Source organism: Crinia signifera, chromosome 5, assembly GCF_055691185.1.
Source record: "Crinia signifera chromosome 5, ASM5569118v1, whole genome shotgun sequence".
Classification (NCBI taxonomy): domain Eukaryota; kingdom Metazoa; phylum Chordata; class Amphibia; order Anura; family Myobatrachidae; genus Crinia; species Crinia signifera.
The window spans coordinates 199,426,773-199,448,773 of record NC_139221.1 but is presented as its reverse complement, the minus strand read 5'-3'; the positions used below and the strand labels follow the sequence as shown (position 1 = coordinate 199,448,773).

Below are 22,001 nucleotides of genomic sequence, written 5' to 3'. Positions count from 1 at the left end.
ATCTAGATCCCCACCCACCTGAACACCCAAGTATTTGAAATGGCTCTGACAAATTGGAAAGGGAAAATCAAGCCTCTGTGTCGGCTGTTTAGACTTGTCACCCAATAATAGTATCTCAGATTTTGTAATATTAACCCTGTACCCCGATCTTTCCCCAAAGGATTTAATAAGATGTAGAATGGCCGGTAAAGAATGAGAGGGATTTGATAAAAATATAAGGGTATCATCTGCAAATAATGCAATTTTAATTTCTTCTTGGTGCACCTTGATCCCCTGTACTAGGGGTGATGTACGCACGGCCATCGCGAAGGGTTCCACTGCAATCGCGAATAAAAGCGGCGACAGCGGACACCCTTGGCGAGTGCCCCTTTGCAAATGAAAAGAATCTGATAAAAGCCCATTGCACGCTATTGTCGATTTGGGAGATGAATAAAGTGTACGGATTATATCTACGAATTTAGAGGGAAAACCGAAATTTGTTAAGCATTTAAATAAGTGAGGCCATAGGACCATGTCAAACGCCTTCTCGGCATCCAGCGTGAGGACCAAATTATCAACTCCACTGGACGCCGAGGAGGCGTTCGACTTCTGAATTGCTGCCAGCAGCTTTCTAACATTGGCAACCGAGTGCCTGCCCGTAATAAATCCTGTCTGGTCCTTATGAATAATAGCCGGAAGGATACCCTTTACTCTTTCCGCAATTATTTTTGTAAACAGTTTATACTCAGTATTTAGGAGTGATTATAGGTCTATATGAACCTGGTAAATTAAGACAGCGATCTTTTTTAGGTAGAACTTTAATAATGGCGTCCGAAAAATGATTAGGTAAAGTACCACTTTCTATAATAAAGTTAAAGCCTTTTGTCAGAGGCTTTACTATGTGTGGAGCCATCATTTTAAAAAATTCATTACTAAACCCATCCGTGCCCGGCGCTTTAGCAGGTTTTAACCTATCAATCGCCCATAGCACCTCCTCTTCTGTTATTGACCCCACCAAAGCATCCTTTATTGTTTCTGGCACCTGAGGGAACGGTAGTAAATCCCAGTAAGCCGCCCTCTCTAAGGAAGGAGAAGGGTTCGCATCTAATTGTCCCTGATCCTCCAATTCAGAATTAGGTGCAGAATATAGTGTTTCGTAGTACTTTTTCAGAATGTCCGCAACTTGGGCGTCTGTCGTCGACAGTGTGCCATCTTCTGACAACAGTGGTTGGACTGAGGTTTTATGTCTAGAGCCCTGCAAAAGGTTAGTCAGCATCTTTCCAATCTTATTCCCAAACTTGTAAAACTTAGAACTAACATTGAAAAGGTACCTGTCCCCTATGCTTAGTAAATATTCATTACTTTGGGTCTGGGCTACTAAAAACTTAGCTTTAGTCACTGTACTGGGGGACTGTTTAAAACTAGTAAAAGCTTCAGATAATTCTGACTGGATTTCTACGTATTTTTTATTTAGTTTTTTCTTTTGATGAGAGAGGAATGATATTATCTCTCCTCGTAATACCGTTTTTGCAGCTTGCCAGAATACCATAGGTTCAGTTTCCTGATGTCTCCCATTATCTATTTGAAAATGGGCCCAGGCCTTCTCAATATGAGCTTGAAGATCTTTAGAATGGATCAAATGGGAGGGGAATCTCCAAATTGGATTTGCTTTGGAGGGTGTGTGGGGTTCCAGCACCAATGAAACCATGCCATGATCAGATAACACTGGTGGTGCAATGTCAGGTCTTGATACTCTTGTGAATAAGGGTTCCGCCACCAAGATGTAGTCAATACGAGACCATGAATCATGAGTGAGGGAAAGGCATGTGTAATTCTTTTCTATTGGATTATGAATCCTCCACGCATCCACCAAATTCAGCATTTTATTTAAATAAGGGACCCCTATTTTTGGAAGATGAGTGATTTTAGATTTTTTTGATGAGCGATCTAATCCTATTGATGAAATTAAATTTAAATCTCCACACAAAATAAGAGAGGTGGGATCATAAGTATATAACCGGGCTAGTAGTTCTGTAAAAAAAGACTTTTTGTATCCCGTAGGGGCATATATATTGCCTATTGTGATGTTTATCTTGTTTACCACCGCTTTAACTATTAGTATCCTACCACCAGGGTCAGAGAACACAGATCCGACCTGGATATCTATGGAACCCTTAGCCAGGGTGATAACCCCACATGATTTAGAACTTAATGACGAGGATCCCAATACTTTCCACCCCATCATCTGGAGTTTTTTGACCTCAGGGGGCATCAGATGTGTTTCTTAGAGGCAGATTAAATCTATGTTTTGTTTATTTAGATAGGATAAAAGCTTTCTTCTTTTTGCCGGCGTATGAATACCCCTGATATTTAACGAGGCGATCTTAAGTGCCATCTAAAAGCCCAATCAGTACACATATCAAGTTATATATCAGATATTCTGTCAGGGAGTGGGTAGCAGAAAGGGAAACATATGAAGGGAACATCAGACAAATAAGGACATACAATAAGTAAAAAAAAACAGCTAACATAGAACAATATGTAGACTTCCAGAATCTATGAGACCTGGGAGCTTCTAGCGGGCCCAGATCTACAGACTAATTTTTTAACTTAACACTAGTTTAATCCAGCAGGCTCCATTCACCCGCCCCCGCCATTTAGTAAACAAATTACATATAGCTATATTATAATTAAACCTGGCTATAAGAGTCAAACTATTAGCTTTTATCAGCTTAAATTATGTAAAGCATTTCCTAGAACATTTCCCGAACATTTCTTTCTCCTCTAAACTTGCAAGAAAGAAAAGAAAAAGAATATGAAAAATAAAATTATACTCATCAGAAGGAACCATTCTTTCAGGATTAATATCTTATTTGAAGGTATAGTCCCGTTTTTCGACAGTCATATATCAGTGTCCTTATTCATGTCGAGAGCCAATTGTCATTCCGGCATGAACAAAAGTTCGCTTCCTAGAAACAATAAAAGGATCCCTGTAATCTTCAACCTTCTGGGATATGGGCTGTGTCCGAGATGTCATCTGGATTGAATCCATTAACTTCTTTCTTAAGAAAATCCTCTGCTTCCCTCGCCGACCTGAAGTCTTTGAACCCATTTCCCGAGAAAATACGCAGGCAGGCAGGATACATCATATAAAATTTCCGGTTTGCTTTAACTAAGTCTGAGCATACAGTAGAATAAGAGCGTCTCTCTTTTGACAAGGCCACTGAAAAATCTTGGAAGAACCTAAGTGGATGTCCCTCCCAGTTTACTGGGTTATTTTTCCTGGAGGCAGACCAAATAAGTTGACGGTGCAAGAAATTCAAGACTTTGAAAATTACTACCCTTGGACGTTCTTTCCTCTGGGGAATGCTGCATCCATTGTTAATATTTCAATACTCCCAGATAATGGGGGGAATTTACTAAAGGAAATTTGTAAAAAATAGGTGTATTTGTATCCAGAAATACACTTATTTTTGACATATACAATCCCGAAAATACGGCAATTCGTATACGTATTGATAGCACATAGAATAGATAGAATACGAATTGCCATATTTTCGGGATAGTAAATGTCAAAAATAAGTGTATTTCTGGATACAAATACACCTATTTTTTTACACATTTTCTTTAGTAAATTCCCCCCTATGTATCAAGAAAAAATGTAACCTAAAATGTTAAGGATAAAAGGTAAAAAGGAGTCTATTTAAAGAAAAATGTAATAAAATATTAAAAAGACTTGACATACATTTACATTATCATGGTGCTGCCAACCTTGGTGTATAGCCGTACATTAATAATTCCAGCAGAGGAGCCATGAAGAAGCAAATTGCATCAAATTGTATTGTCAAGCTGTTGGTTCCCTCTTTTACTGTGAGGGTGAGTGGTGCATCCCTGCTCTCCTAGGAGTCAAGGAGAACGCCCCGAAATTTCTCCTTGACCTTTCAGAAAAGACGGCTATGCCTGCAGTGCAGCCTTAAACTTACAAGCTGTGTTTTAAATAAGCTGACTGTATTTTATTGCTTAAATAATCACTTGCCTTATATTACAGATTTGTCCTTTTACATCCTTGCTGAGATTTCGTGTTATAGCATGTAGCGAATGTTTGCAACGCCATTGATGGGAATGGGAGCCTGCATGTGCGGCCTCCCATTCACTTCCGTGGGACCTGGCTGCTATGCAAATTAGTATGGCAGGTTGCGTTGCATTCATATCACAGTCTCTCTACATAATTGTAAATCATGTCATGTTGATTGATTTTGCTTTAAATTCTAACTAATGCCCAAAGTATTTAGAAACAGGCTCAAGACTTTTGAAAATATTTGCTACATTTACAGGTTGAGTATCCCGTATCCAAAATGCTCGGGACCAGGAGAATTTTGGATAACGGATTATTCCGTATTTTGGAATATTTTAATATTTCAATGATGTATTTTGAAGTATCTTGCATTTATGCTGTATAAACACATAAAATAAACACAAATATATTTTATTACCACATAAAATACACACAAATATATTTTATTTGTTCAAAAAACAAGGTTTCAAAACATGGAACAAAATTTGTGTACTATCTCAGATATTGAATTTGAATGCCAAGCAATCATTTTCTTGTACATATATAGTGCCAGTTACATATCATGTCACCAGTAGTGCTGTTACAAATGTCCCCAGTGAGTTTTTAGCTAAACAATTTTTTTTCTCCACTTGCTGGAAAGTATGGTTTTCGGAATAATTCGGATAACGGATATTCGGATACGGGATACTCAACCTGTATACTGCTTTCACATTGCAAAACCTGCTTAAGGTCCATACACACTGGGCGACTATGCACTGAGGGGCTTTCCCCGCAGCGATAATAGTCATCATCGCTGTCCATACACACTGGGCAACTATGCCCAGCGTGTATGGACAGCGATGATGACAGTCATCGCTGCGGGGAAAGCCACTCAGTGCATACACATTGAGCGGCTTTTCCCCAGCCTGGCTCCGACGGAGGAGGGGAGGACGGCATTGCATAGCAGAGCGCTATGTAAAGCCGTCCTGAAAGCCGCTCATCTGCTGGTATTACCAGCAGATGAGCTGCTTTCCCGGCGATGTTGTGTGAGCGCGCAGCAGCGCTCATCGCCGGACCATACACACTGGGCGGCTTTGAGCTGAAAGCCGCTCAAACCTGCTGTTTTGAACGACTTTCAGCTCAAAGTCGCAAAGTGTGTATGGGTCTTTAGACCCAGCATTTGAAATGTTTCATTAAAATGTCTCAGTAAGTTAAACCTCTTTCACACTGCAAATGTTTAAACAGTATTTCAATACAGTTTTTGTACTTAAATGGTATTTTAATGCTGTTTTTGTCCCTTCACAACATTGAACCCATTTAAACCCATAGAAAACAGTGGATGAAAAAAAAACAGGTCTGAAACGGGTAGAACACTGCTTTATTACCATTTAGAAATACCAGTTTTATAGAACCAGTAAATTCACTCTGCACCTTTCATACTGCACATATTACCATTTTGAAATGGTAAAAAAACTGCTAAATACCAGGTAAAAACTGAGTTTGTGTGTGTAGTGGTCTGCTGTAATTAATAGACATACTGTAGTGCTTATGTGTGTGTGTGTGCGTGTGCTTGTCTCCTGAGAGAAATGCATGTGGTGTAAGTATCCTATGGCAGCCTGTGCTACCAACATTGATTTACAATGCTCTCCACAATGCAGAAAACTGCTACAAATCATACTGCTGCATTGTGAAGCAAATTTATCATAGCCACTAGGAAATATCTGCGTGATAGAATAATAGATGGAAGAAAGGTTTCTAACTACATAGTAAATATAGACCAATGTATATTTCAGAAGCCATTTTATGGTTTATGTCATGTCTTTGCTTAAAAGTAAAGTCTGATCCATTAGTCTTTTGTGGGCCATGAAATCTACACCATATCCGTCAGCAGAAGATTTGTAGTCTTTAAAATTATACAGTATTTTAAATTCAATCATCAGGGATGCTGCTGTACAAAACACAGTGACTAGGACAAGTAGTATATGCTAGTACCTTGAGAAAAGCATGCTTATATTGCAAGGCACCATGGAATACATTTCATTTTAATTGTGCTGTTATTTTAGCACTTGACAATACAATTCAGTATGATTATATTAATGTGCATTTTATTGGGGTCATTATTCAAAAACTAGTTATACACAGATGTATAGTTGATGATATAGATGGGGATAGAAGAACCCACAACCAATAGGAGCATTAGCATTAATAATTCAGCTCACCCAATAAGGGCGACATCTACTGGAATGTAATTGTTACCTATGCAGCCCTGATTCAAAAAATACAGAGCAAAAAAATGTGTATGGTCTTGGATTAGTAGTGATTCTAGAAATAAGAGGAACAAAATGAGTAGGGGGCAGAGTGGAGACACGCTTGTATTGATACCACTGTCTAAAGAATTAACCTCCCTAACTAGTGAGTTCACTGAATGACTGGGTGGAAGACTTTGGATACCCCCGACACACCTTGGCAGTGGGTGGCGGGTTGATTCAGGTAGTTTTGCTTATACAATTATATTGTTTTTTCAGGACCAGTGCTGGTTATGCTTTAGGGGACTTGCTTCTGTACAACTCAAACCTTATACTGAAACTTGCATTACAGAGTGCGAGTTTAACCCCTTGCAAGCTCTCACAGACGCATACTTGTAACTCAACAAGTTTGAAGGCTATTACATTTGCAAGTGTGCAAGGAGGTGTGACTTTGGCTTGCACAAAAAAATCAGACCCTATTATGTGCCAATTATAATGACACAATCTGAAAGGAAGACTTACAAAATCTTCAACAGAACAACTATAGTATAAAAGAAAAAATAAGACAAAACCTTGATCAAGTGCATTTGCCATTTTGTATGCCAGTACACATAGCCAGCAGTCCATTCCTGCCCATCATAGCCAGCAGTCCATTCCTGCCTATCATAGCCAGCAGCCCATTCCTGCCCATCCTAGCCAGCAGTCCATTCCTGCCTATCATAGCCAGCAGTCCATTCCTGCCATCATAGCCAGCAGTCCATTCCTGCCCATCATAACCAGCAGTCCATTCCTGCCTATCATAGTAGCCAGCAGTCCATTCCTGCTCATCATAGCCAGCAGTCCATTCCTGCCCATCATAGCCAGCAGTCCTTTCCTGCTCTTTATAGTAGTCAGCAGTCCATTCCTGCCCATCATAGCCAGAAGTCCATTCCTGCCCATCATAGCCAGCAGTCCATTCCTGCCCATCATAGCCAGCAGTCCATTCCTGCCCATCATAGCCAGCAGTACAATCTTCCCATTGCAGGCACCCTAGTTCTGTCTGCAGTTGACATCTCTGCCCAAAGCAGTCCACATAAGGGATCACTGCACTGCCAACTGCAATATTTTCCCTATAAGGAAAAAGAGGCTTTAGGTAAATTTCCTGTAGACCTTTGGTTTTGGGATTCTGAGAAAATGAGTGAGATGCTAGGGTGGCCATAGCCTATAAAACACTACTACCTCCATAATACACATTGGAAAGTGAGGAAAGTCCAATATAAAACTGCAGTCAGTGGCTGTTTTTACCAATGGGCCACCTTGTAGTGAAGCCAGATGTACAATAGTCCGTGAGACTGCACTAGCTTCACTCTGAATGGCAGTGACTTTTAGAAGACCTACTGGGAGGCAGCGGCAGCAGTGGAGCGGGCTGCATTGCTACCTTTCTGTAGGAAGGGGGCTACTGCTGATCAAAGCTGTCAACATTATGTCCCTCATTATAGACAAGACCTTAAATTATATCACTAACAGCCACAAAAATGGATTGCCCTTATTCACCAGCATTAACATGTACAGATAACAGGATAATAACAATTGGTCACCTTAAATGGTAAACTACTGTATAAAGAAAATGTATTAATAAAATATAATTAAACAACATGCATAACAGCTAAAAATATACAGCACATACAAAGTAGCTTTTTATAACATGGAGTTTAACTCATCTGAGGTTGGGTGAGTATTCAGCTGTTTATAAGAATCCCTCTCTCACGAAGCCATTAATAAATAGAGATACTGTAAGCAGTGGTTGACCAGGAAGGGGTTGGATTGGGTGGGAAGTTCCAAAATGAGAAATGAGATTTTCACATTGCAGCTGCCATAATGCTCCAACCCAAACAATATACCAATGTTGATGTATCAAGCAGTGAAGTGCACCAGTGAAAAAGTTGGCAACAGCAACCAAGCAGCTTTGAGGATACATCAAATACATCCTGTAAAATGATAGTTAAATGCTGATTGGTTGCTCTGAACAACTTCTCCACTCACCCACCTCTCTGCTGTTTTCACTGCTTGATATACTGTATGAACCTCTTGGAGCAAAGCGGCATCCTCATCACTGTCACAGTATGATCAAAGTGACGTCACAGCGGTTATTTATTTCACTACAGCTACTTCTGTAACAGCTGTTTGGGTCACCCGCACAGTATACCAACTAACCGGCTTCTTGACGTACATCTCATCGGGATCTTATAAAACCAATAATTATGCTTTTACATCTACTGGAGATTAGGGGCTATTTCACTAATGACTGTCAGAACGGAGTTTGATTCAAAAGATCTCAGGTTGCCCTAATTAACATTGTATTTTGGTGCATATACAGCATTGTCTATCACTACTAGTGTATTTTTGGTACCAGTTTTATTGTATTTGTTTATTGTTTTAATAAACTCTGTTACATTATATTTGACTTATTTTTTTTGTTTTAGTAAACTTTTCCGTTAGATTATATTTCATTGTAGTCCCCTTTCTCCCTCCTTTATCAAAGTCATACAGATTGGATTTTTGTATTCATTTCTAATGACCGTTTTCTGTTATTTTTGTGACTTTGATGAGCCACAAGATAAGCAGCCTATGAGGTAAATTTACTAAGATGGGAGCTCTATTGAAGATGGGATATTGCCCATTGCAACCAATCAGATTCTACTTATTTATTTAGCACCTTCTAGAAGATAATAGATAGATTGATTGATTGATTAATTGATTATTGCTATGGGCAACATTCCAGCTTCAATAGAACTTCTATCTTAGTAAAGTTACCCTTATGAGTTATATGTGATTATATTATATTCTAATTAAATTGTCACAAGAACATTTTCAGAAACCCTTCTTGACCATAAAGTTCGTCACAACTAGTCGCTCCCGTGAGTTATCCATCCTACCCAGTTCAGTGGTTGCTCTCTACATGGTGCAAATATTACTATAATGACAGAAAGTTTGGTTAGTTCTAGGACAGATGCCATATGTCCACAGTAATACTTCAGTGTTCTTACGTTACAGTTTTTCAGAGATTATAATTCTTGTCTTTCACACCTGTTTGTTGGGTTTCAGGCTGATATTTATGTCATTACATACTTTGCATCTTTAGATGCTATATTACAGAAAACATCCAGCAGTTGTGTTTAGACATTGGTGGCATTTGTGTTCTTCCCTATTGTAGGATTTTTTTCTGTCTTGTTTCATTTATCTATGATCACTCAGTAAGCATCTGAAAAATCTGTACACATGACAGTGAGTGTATACTTTAGTGTAGGTCAGGGCTGGACTGGGCTGATGGGCCGGCCGGCTGCATAGCACATTAAGCTCTACCCCTGCTCTCTGCTCGGCCATGATTCGTGGCACTCCCTATTAAGTTATAACCACCTCCTTGACATGCGCACACCCACAGTACAATGCCCAGGCTGCTTTAGAACATCAGTCCATCTATGGTGTCATTACAAATGAGTGCACGTTGCCTGTCCAGTATGTAACAAGGAGGGAAATGTTTTTCCGCTTTCTATAATAGCTGGAACGCCGAACGCCAATTCACCTAAAGCAAGTGAGTTTGCATGTAAAAGTTTCCTGCAGACTTCTATTTATTGTTATACCTCATGTGTAAATTAGGCATGAATGAATAAGGATATTGTTTCTGCTTTGCCTATCTATAAAATAGCTTGTCAGTCACACATGCCGGTATTTGTTGCAATGCTGAAAATGTCCAAATTGTTTTCTGTTGCGTTTAGCTGAACATAATTTCTATGTAAAAAGCCTTGTTTCAGTTTTCCTCTTGGCAGCAAGGCAGTGCGATGTGAGTATATTGTTTGTGTTCATTAAAAGATAATTAATACAATTCTCCGTGCACCTTGGATTTGGTTTTGGGAGGCACTGCTCAGAGAGAATGCATGCAACAAACAAATTAATTCTCTCATTGACTCATTAAGATGTCAGCAAGCTGCTTGTATCATGTGCACGCCTCAGTAACTGTATGGGAGACACTCAGGTAAATTAGTGTTCCCATTCCTGCAAAACACCAACCTGCACATGTAATAAGTGTTCTGTCTATGGGGGATTCTAGTGTAATTGCGCGTTCGCACAGAGGAGAGATTTTTAGAGACTGTGCATGCGCATAAGTTTTTATGTACATGTGCAACCTTGCTGTGCGAGCGGGCAGTGCGGGTGTTGTCGTCGCACCCATAAGAATGCCAGCGTTTCATGGTCATTCACTTTCTTTATGTAATATATAAATATACACCACGCACGACAGATTTCTGAAGGTGCATAGTGAGTAGACCACGCAGTAGTGCACAGGATTCCCAATAGATTGCTGAAGTGATAGCTCGTATGGTCACTTCACTCTGAACACATCATAGGGATGGACTACTTTTGGAGCCTTTGATACATTCAGGAAGGGCCGGACTGGCCATCTGGCACTTCTGGCAAATGCCAGAGGGGCCGATGGCCAGGTGGGCCAATTTCTTCTTGCAAGGTGGAGGCTCCGCCACCCGATCGGCAGTCACGGTGGGTCCAGCAGCTCTCTATGCGTTGCTGAGATCCAGGAGAGAGGGAGCATCACACACTGCTATTCCCCTCTCTCCTGCAAGCCGGGAGAGGCAGCATGTACATGTGCAGTGCATGTGTGTGAGACCATCGAATGATTTTTCCCATGCACGCAGTTCAGAGTGACTAATATAGTCACTCTAAACTACGGGCGCCCTGTGCAAGGACAGGGCGGGCAGCTGACAGGGCGGGCAGCTGACATGCCTGCGCATGCGAAGACACTAAAAATTGGTCCTCCGTGCGAACGCATGGAGGACCGAAGGATCAGAATAGGCTCCTATGTTTATGGGTCTTAAAGTTTGCTGTGTAACTGAGCAACAATTCCCGAAAAGAGCAGTACACGCCCACTTTAACACAGAGCTCATTTTTTTCCTTCACAAGCTAAAATGCTTTTTCAAAAGTAGCCAAGTATGATTAAAACCTCTCACACTATTCTCTAAACTGTAATAGATGTATTGCATATGCTACACAATCACCACATCTGCGATCAATCTTGTCTGAAGAATTTGTAATCAGATCAGTTTTGAGCTGTGGAGATTTCTTGCATAACCCATATCCGCATCCAAAGTAATGTCTACCAGTCAAAATGTTGGAAACACTTGTGTGGATCAGTCATTATAACATTTATAAACCCAACTGGTTTCCAATAATGTGCTCAACTCTTAAGCATTCAAGTAACAACTGAGAATAAATTCAGTTTGTTTGCGCAATTTTTTGATATGTACTATAGAGACTAATGGATATTGTATCACTAACCAACTATATCCAATACAATATGTGAAACTTATTTATTTCCATTAAGGGATGCACCTCATTTTGTACAACTGATTGCTTCTCAGAACTAAGGCTGCCCCCTCCCCCCCCCCTTCTCTTTTCATTTACTTGCGTCACTCAGATTCTCATCTCACAAAAAAAATGTCCAAACCGTTGAGCCTTCGGCTTCTTTCGTTTAGCCCAGCATTGTATTATACTGCATGCTTGAATTGTAAACTTACCACATCCCTTCTCCATGATTTCATCTGTTCTGGGTCAGGACACACGCGCTGTTTAAGAGCTAAAGTATAAAATTAACTGGGGTTTTTCTTTTTTTTTTTTGCCTGAAAGGATATGTTGAGCTTTAATGAAGAAATGTGGGTTTTAAAAAAAGTAATGAAAATCTAGCAGTAACAAAACAATAGTTCCGAGAACATGAGATAGAGCGAGTAAAGCATAATAAGGATAAAGGTGGGCGTTTCCACAATAGCTCTCTACACTACAACTATCCAGAACACATACTTGCTGACTTTCTGGCTTTCCCTTCCAGGGAAGGTGACACGGGTGACATGACAAGGGTGGTATTATCGTAATAAGTGGCAGCCTTGTGGTGTAGGGGTGTGATTGCATCATTGCAGCTGTACAAAGCCCAGATTACCAGCATTGTAAAGTAACAGACAGGATTACATTGGCATGATTCAGCACAAATCGCATCAATGTCCCGCCCATTTTTCCTTCACAAGCTGGCAGCTGCTGGGCATGTGGGGGATAGCAAGGAGGTATGGGAGGTTGTAGGCCAGCCCAAGAGATTAACCCACTTTTCCGGGGAGTGTATAAAAGTATGCTAACAAAGCTGCTAGCAACATTAGGCAAGAAAAAGTTCTGAGATTATCGTTATGTTCTGATAAAAACAAGAAATTGGTTTTATACACGTACAAAGTTGTGTGTTCCTCCTTGTCTGGAGGAAAAGCTACACCAGAGCCCATATTACACAGATTCAGGGCCAGATTCTCTAAGCTTCAAAAGTGATAAAATGGAGCGTGATAAACAACCAGCCAATCGGCTCCTACCTGTCATGTCACAGACTGTATTTTAAAAAATGTCAGGCGGGAGCTGATTGGTTGGTTATTTATCACTCTCCATTTTATCACTTTTAAAGCTTAGAGAATCTGGATCTCAGACTCTTACCACACTAGATGTAAAAATGCTGCACGTCTAATTGATCAGTGTAAACTAGAAATATAGTATTGTCACTCCCAGTTTTATTTTGGCAATGGTAAAAAGGACACATCTATACAAATTTAATATTTTTGCACTGTATGGAATTTGAACAAGTAAATCCATCAAACCAATTGAGTTCCAACATCTCTGTGACAGAAAATATCCGCTAAAAATGCCACCATCGATTTGTTATGTAAACTCAAATAAAATATGTTGTAGAAAAAACCTCCATGATATTTCCTATATAAGGTAAACATTACAGGTCATTATGACGAATAAAAAATGTTTGCTTGGGATTTTTCACACCTATTTTGACAAATTTACTTGCCACTTTAATGGTTACGATGATCCTCATTCCGTTAAGCATATATTTTTTTTATTATTATTTTTTAATATAATAATGTTAACTACATTGATGCCAAAAATTTAGAAAAAAAATGCAGTATAAAGTAATATTGTCTGATGTTTTACTGCACGTAAATTAAAAGTACATAGTGTGACAGTTTTAATTCATCCTGTATAATTTACCTTAATTTTGAGATAATTAGAAAACACATCAAAGTAATCAGTTGCACAGCTGTATCATAATTGTTCTTAATTAACTTAGAGATATGTATCTTAGACAATTGTTTTTACAACACTGTTCCAGAAGAAATTAGGAGGATGTGAAGATGTAATGAGATTTGTTTCCTTAGGACCATGTGTATAGTATATGTACTATATATGAAAAACAACTGAAGACTTGTAAGCTTGTGCCAGATTCATATTTAAGACTTTTTAATAAAAATCGTTGGATAAGACTTCTGCTTCATACTCTTGGACTTTGGGAAACCACATTATGGACATTAATTTCTAGCACCAATACACTATTGCTTTACATAGGGCGGTATTCAATGAGGCTGATTCGTTTTTATGGCGATTTTGTGCTGTAAGGCGAATTTCTGACTAAAACGGTGAATCACCCTATTCAATGACCAGATGGCGAATACATTTCCAGGTTTTTTTCGCCATGATTCACCGAGTAGCAATCGCTATCTTTTTATGGTGAAGTGGAAGGTGAACTTTTAAAATAAAGTGTTTTGTTTTTTACAATTGGTGTCAAAAAATCTGGAATTTTATTCTGAGGAGGGGCATGCTATTTTTATTCATGTGCTGTAAGCACATGAATATATATTTAATAAATTTTTTTTTTTTTTTACACAGACCAGCCAGCAGGGGGCTGGAGCCGAGCCGCTCATTACATATTCATATATTCACTTCACCCGATCATTACATATGCATGATGGGGTGTAGTGAATATACCCGGTCCCCTGCTGGCACCCCCGGGGGGGCAGCCTGTGCTGACTGGCACCCGGGGAGCCCACCTCCCCCCACAAACGTTCTAGGTCAGGCAGGGAGACTTCCATCTCCCTGCCTGCCACCGTCCTCAGGCTCCCTGCGGCGTCCGCCGCAGGAGCTCAAATTCGCCAGTCAGGGGCAGCGAGCCCCTGACTCGTTGAATACCGGAGCCGGCGAGGCTCCGGAACGCAGCGAGCAGTGGCGAATGTGCAGCGAATCCTAAACAGGATTCGCTGCACGTCGCCGGTATTCACATTGAATATCGCCCATAGTGTTTTCTTTTTTCCCTTATTTCGAAGGAATTTAGTGTACAGTTTGCTATAAAGGTTATATAGTATTCTTTATAATGCCGCAATTTGGAATATCGTTGTCATTAATATATATAAATGTACGACCGTTAGCAGCCTTTAGAAGATCTAGTACTGCACTGAGACTCCCCAAGTCGGGATCACTCTTCACAATAGGCCAGAGGGCTTTAGATGCAATGTGGATCACAGGACTTGCTACCAAATAGGTGCTAGTCCATGGTAGCACCTTAGACTCCTGGGGTTTCTTAGGTTCCAGGAGATCAGACCGGGACATGGACATAACCTCAGCTTTCTGTTCGCACAAAAGGCTGGAATCATAACCCCTAGCCAAAAATTTGGAAATCAGCTGATCCAATCGGTCAGATAAACCAGATCGATCACTGATGATGCGGGCGATTCTCATCATTTGGGATCGGGAGAGGCCCTTCTTCAAGTCTGGAGGGTGATGGCTAGACACCATTAGGAAGGTATTCCTATCCACATTTTTATAGTATATATCTGTGGATAGTGTCAACTTATCGATGTGAACAGACACATCCAGGAACTGGGTAACATAAGCATGAAATGAGTATGTAAATTTAATTGGTGAGTCCCTGGAATTCACATCTGCCATCGGTGTCTCGAACCGCTCCTGGCCACCTGTCCACAAGACAAATATATCATCTGTGTAGCGTCTATTTATACATATATACATACAACCCAATAGTGTTATTCAGCACCCATATATAATTTATCAATGAATTCAGCCTTTCCACACTTTGTACAATTATTAAATTATCAACCAAGACTTCTTCTTAGATATAAAACATTTATTATAAAACATATAAAAAACAAATACTCTTGGAATAGAAGTATCCTCTTGGGATTGGGATCATACCCTTCCTATTTATGCTGTATTTTATCAACACACCCTGTATGTTACCTTGTAATTTGTTTTTTGTTTGCTATGTACGGCGCTGTGGACACTTTGTGGCGCCTTATAAATAAACGTACTACTACTACTACTAGAAGGACTACCTTGCTCCCCTTGAAGAAGTCCATAGCTGGACGAAACGCGTTGGGACCATCCTCCACTCCTCTTTGCTACTAAGCCTCTGGACTGATATTCTGTTCCATAGTTCCTAATCTGTGAAAGGACTTTGAAAAACTTTTTTTGGCGAGCGAAGTACCAATTTTTGTTTTTTGTTTTAAACTGATATATAGTCATATTGAATAATAAAGGTCAGGGGCCTTTTATCTCTTCATACTTCTCACACAACTCTACCCAATCTACCAAGTCAGCAAATTGAGAATTGGGCTGCCACCCCACAGACTATATTTATGAAAAAAGTCCTAAGTGTTCCTTATAATAACTAATTGCATGAGGAAATAGAAATTTTCCCAAAACTTAACACTACACCTATGTATGGGTATGTATGGGTAGTCTGATGCGCTGGTGTCTTAGAGCTATGTTCTGAAATATATATATATATACATATATATATATATATATATATAAATAACACTGTAGGGGATCTGGATGCCTTTTCTTGGGGTAGAAGGCAGCAAGCAGCAGCTGAGAAATCATACAAGTCCAGTCTTTGGGGTGCAACTGGCCGCAACCAGTTTTATTCAGCAGAAAACAAAAATAAACAACAAAAGAAAATACCTTGCTTCTCCGGCACTAACTAAACATAGGATATTCCTACCTATCTCTAAAACAAAACACCAAGTTTTTCAGTCACTACTGGATGGCTTACGTGCATCAGGAAGCTTGTTCCTCTCACAGAGATTCTGCAGCCTCCCCAGGCAGTCTGCCCACACTGATCAGTCCAGCAGCTCTACATGGGCCTTGTGCTGATTAGCCCTCTGTGTTAGCCCTCTGTGAGGCTGCAAGTGCTGATTAGCCCTCTGTGAGGCCAAAAACCTGAGCTGGGCCTTTACTCAGCTTTACCAAAAAAGAAACATTATCATGGAAGTTTCCCTGTTTCTAAAAGGTGTGATTATATATATATATATATATATATATATATATATATATATATATATATATATATATATATTATGAGTAAAAAAAAAGATTATATTTTCTATATAAGGTAAACATTACAGGTGATTATGATTTTTTATATCTATTTTTACAAATTCACTTGGCACTCAATTTGGCACTGATGTTCTCAGTATTATTGGTGATGAGTTTTTGGAGCACCATTGGTGTCCAGTTACTCACTTACATGTGCAAAGGCAAAGAATCCACAATCATGTAAGCTAAGTATTTTTTCTGTTTAAAAACAGGTGGCTCAGTATTTATTTAACTCATGTCTGCTTAAGTGCTACAGGAGTCTAATGAAAATCCAACTAGTATGCTTCTACAAAGTAACAAGTTTGAAAACCTTTGTACTGATGACATACAGTAATTATCATGTAAGGAGATAAATGGCATCTGCTGAGAGTACACATGACAAATGCATTTAAAATGATTTATGCTACAGGTGACACTCATTAAAGATAATCTAGGACAATATTTTAGCACAAACAGGTGCAGATACTGTATTTGAATTTGACTATGACAAGCGATTGGCAACACTTATCCTTGACAAGATGAAAGTTTTCATTTTTTCGTTTTAACCCCTTCATGACAGAGCCAGTTTTTGCCTTCCTGACAGAGCCCTTTTTTTCAAATCTGGCATGTATCACTTAAGTGGGGATAACTTTTTTTTGCTTTTACTTATCCCAGTGATTTTGAGATTGTTTTCTCGTGACACATTGTACTTCAAGTTAGTGGTAAATTTTCGTCGATACAGTCTGTGTTTTTTTGTGAAAAATACCAAAATGTCGTAAAAAAATGGAAAATTTTGCGATTTGCAAAATGTTAAATTTTCTGCTTGTGAGACAAATAATCTTACCACTCAAAATAGTGAATAACTAACATAGACCATATGTCTACTTTATGTTGCCATCATTATTTCAACCTCATTTTCATTTTTTTGGACACTAGGAGGCTTAAAATATGAATAGCAAATTCTCAAATTTTCAAGAAAATTTCAAACTCTGATTTTTTTAGGGACCAGGTCAGTTATGATGTGACTTTGAGTGACTTGTATGTGAGACACCCCCATAAATGATGCCATTTCAAAAACTGCACCCCTCACAGTATTCAAAACAGCATTTTGGAAGTTTGTTAACCCTTTAGGTGTTTCACAGAAATTAAAAGAAAGTGTAGGTGAAATTTCAAAATTTCATTTTTTTTGCAGATTTGCAATTTTAATACATTTTTCTAAGGAACACAGTAGATTTTACTAGAGAAATGTGACTAAAAATTGATTCCCCCAATTCTTTGGTTTTCATAAATATCCTATATGTGGCCCTAGTGTGCACGGTGACCAAACCACAGGCTTCATAATAGAAGGAGCACCTACTTGATTTTGGAGCCTCCTTTTTATGAGATTATTTTTTAGGCACAATGTAGGTTTCTAGGCACCATAAGATGCTAAAAGTTAGGTACCCCCCCACAAGTGACCCCATTTTGCAAACTACACCCTTCAGGGAATTCATCTAGGGGTATAGTGTACATTTCAAACCCCCAGGGGTTTCACCAATTGTGGTACAACTGGGCAGTGAAAATAAAAAAAAAAAATTTTTCATTTTCACAGCTCAGTTGTATCAAAATTGGTGAAACCCCGGGGGGTTTGAAATGTACACTATACCCCTTGATGAATTCCCTGAAGGGTGTAGTTTGCAAAATGGGGTCACTTGTGGGGGGGTTCCACTGTATGGGTGTTTCGGGGGTCATTCAACCAGAATCTGTGCTGCAAAATCCAAAAATCACTCCTTCCCTTCTGAGTCCTGCCATGCACCCAACTGGTATTTTTTGGTCACACATGAGGCATTGCCGTACTCGGGAGAAATTGGGGCACAGATTTTGGGGTGCTTTGTCTCCTTCATTCCTTGTGAAAATGAAAAATTTTGAGCCAGATCTGCATTTTTGTGTAAAAAAATGTAATTTTTTACAGAAAAATGCAGTTCTGGCTCAAAATTTTTTATTTTCACAAGGAATGAAGGAGACAAAGCACCCCAAAATCTGTGCCCCAATTTCTCCCGAGTACGGCAATGCCTCACGTGTGACCAAAAAATACCAGTTGGGTGCATGGCAGGACTCAGAAGGGAAGGAGTGATTTTTGGTGGCGGAATGAATGGTGGGTGCTATGTCGCATTAGCAAGACCCCCGAAGCACCAATACAGTGGAACCCCCCCACAAGTGACCCCATTTTAGTCACCAGCTTTGGGAGGGGGGCTGGCGCTGCGGCTGGCGGGGGGGTGGGAGGGGTGCTGGCGCTGCGGCAGCCGGGTGGGTGGGAGGGAGGGGGGCTGCCGGGTGGGAGGGGGGGGGGGGGCTGGCGATCGGTGGGGTATATACACACACACACACACACACACACACACACACATATATATATATATATATATATATATATATGTGTGTATATATGTATATATATATATATATATATTTATATATATACATATATATACACACACACATATATATATATATATATATGTGTGTGTGTATGTATATATATATATATATATATATATATATACATATATTTTCAGTGCGTATATTTTATTGTACACCTTTTTCAGCAGCTTGATGCTGCTGCTGCTGCTGCGGGGGGGAGGGGGGAGGAGGGCAGCGCTGCGTGCGCTCCAGACGCTCCGGGGGAGCCGTTGGAGCCGCTGCTGCTGCCGGGTGAGTGCCCGGCGGGTGCGAGGGGTGGGCTGCACATCGGTGGTGATCGGTGCTGTACCTGACAGCACCGATCACCACCGATCCCTGTGTTACCGAGCGGCTTAGCCGCCGGTAACACAGGAAACGCTGTGAATGGCTGTTCAGATTTGAACAGCCAATCACAGCGATCGCCGACCGGGGGGGGCACCCCTGCCCCCCCTGGGCGGCGAGGGGGGATGTCTGCTGTCAGGGACAGCAGACATCACCTAACTGTCACTGCGTCTCTAGACGCAGTGACAGTTAGAAGTCATGACGTATATATACGTCATGTGTCGGGAAGTACTTCCCGACCATGACGTATATATACGTCAAATGTCGTGAAGGGGTTAATATAAAATTATACTGCATGCAAAAAATACAACTGCTCAAAACGACTTGAAGTGTGTTGTTTAGTGTTATTGTAAGATTGTTGTGTTTATTTTGGCAATTAGACCTGTGAGATTTACTCGGATTTACTGGGATTTACCCGGAACTCAAAACAGGATCTTATTGGCTATCCATTGTCACATGATTTGGAGTCAAAACATGTGACAGCCGATAGCCAATAAGATCCCGTTTTGAGTTCTGGGTAAATCATAGTAAATCCGAACCTGCACATCTCTAGTTAGACCTAAAAAAGGAATCACTCAAATATTGTAATATTGTGTAGATTGAACGTATATTGCTGTATTCGGAATTGCACACAAGTCAGCCGCACATAAGTAATAAATGCAGATATTCACTTGTGTTCAGAGATGGAAGCACCTTTGCAGTCAGGCCACATCTATCCAGCTACCTAGGAAAGTAAATAGAATCACTACCAGTTCATACATGCGCCAGCCTATGTGGTGCAAGAGACCCGTCTGAAATAAGATGGATCTATGCTTACACCTTTGCTAGCTATGTTGGTGCCCACACACTGTATGATGGTAGGATGCGGTTTCAACTTCAAAACGCATCGCGTGTAGTTCACATCGAACCATGTTTCTTTTGGCTTACGATGCGTGCATTCCGTGTAGATCAAATTGCAAGCCAAAAAATGACGTGCTGGCAGTACTTTATACCTCCCAACATGTGGGACACAATGCTCTGTTTCTGGACTTCCCTCTTAATATATGATTGCCATCACCTGTTGTAAACAGGTTAATTTTATAAGAAAGGTGCTTCGACACAGGTGATACTAATCATATATTCAAAGGGAAGTCCAGAAACAGAGCATTGTGTCCCTCCTGGAGAGGGTCATGGGCGGTATGGTACTTTATGTACTAGATTGCATCACACCTGGTTCAAATCGGGAACCTTTTCAATACGTTTTACCTCTTTACAGCCATTACCACCGTTATCCTCATTATGAACTAACCCCATCTTCAATTCCATTTATGTAAATTAACCCCATAATTAACTAACCTCTTAAAAAGACACCTTCACATTAAATAACTCCATTAAAACATTAAGCACCGACATACACAATATTTGTTTCTCACCAATTCTTAGTATTTCCTTCCTTCAACTATAGGATTGCAGCTTGCATGAGCACATTTGCATATTAGACTATCTTAGCTATCTCTTGTAAATGGTGCAAATGAGATTTAAAAACCTTCATAGGTGTTTAGTCGGTAGTTGAGTTAAGATAAATGTAATTTTATTCCCACTTATACCCTAGCTTACCTTTGATCTCCACTGTGAGCCTATGTCCCAACTCTGCCACTGCTTTGCACACAGGGGTAAATTTAGTAAGATGGGAGTTCTACTGAAGATGAGATGTTGCCCATAGCAACCAATCAAATTATATCTATTATCTTCTAGAAGGTGCTAAATAAATTAGAAGTAGAATCTGATTAGTTGCTATAGGCAACATCCTATCTTCAATAGAATTTCCTGTAGGAAGCCGCTCCTGTCTGATCGACAGCCCAACCTGTCTTCTATGGGCTGCAGAAGAAATTGCGGGGGGTTGTGCGTGAGCAGTGAAGCCGCCACTTGTGTGCATTCGCTCTCTCTGGGCTTGGGCTGCATTTCCCATATGTACTAAGTCCCCGACACTTCTTTATGCATCCATGCTGTAGAGCAGGCATGTCCAAACTATGGCCCTCCAGATGTTGTGAAACTACAAGTCCCAGCATGCCTGGCCACAGTTTTGCTATTAGAGAATGCTAAAATGTTGGCAAGGCATGCTGGGATGTATAGTTTCACAACAGCTGGAGGGCCACACTTTGGACATGCCTGCTGTAGAGGGACTCCTGGGGCTGAAACCCAGAACTTTTGCCATTTCAAAGGACAACTCTCATCGGGAGAGATGTCCTTGGTCATATGAATCTGGGATATTTTTAACATGTAGGATTTCGCAGATGCCATAAGCATACCCTCCAACATGACCCATTCCATTAGGTACAAAATGCTCTGTTCCTGGACTTCCCTGCCAGTGGCAGTTACAGATGTGAGCCTGCAGCACAGTCCAATATTCAAAAAGGGGAGCCACACCAGCTGCCATCCCAAACATCACTGAGAGTTGATGTGACCCCCCCTCTTTGAATATTGGACTGTGCTGTAGGCTCACATCTGTAACTGTCACTGGCAGGGAAGTCCAGGAACAGAGCATTTTGTACCTAATGGGATGGGTCATGTTGGAGGGTATGCCATAAGAAATCATAGTTCATTGTCCACCAGTTTTCAGATCAGATCAGCATTGCGGAACTGCCAGTTATATGTATCTCCTGCAGTAGTTCACCCTTTGGAAGTGAAATGTTGACCTTCTGGTTATACTGTATGACTCATGGACTCAGAGA

General features: G+C 40.3%; 1 protein-coding gene across 1 annotated transcript in view; it reads left to right on the top strand.

Moving 5' to 3' along the window:
- Window positions 1-22,001, top strand: part of TMEFF1 (transmembrane protein with EGF like and two follistatin like domains 1) — a 209,251-nt gene that overhangs the window by 73,786 nt on the left and 113,464 nt on the right. The gene's annotated exons all lie outside the window — the stretch shown is intronic.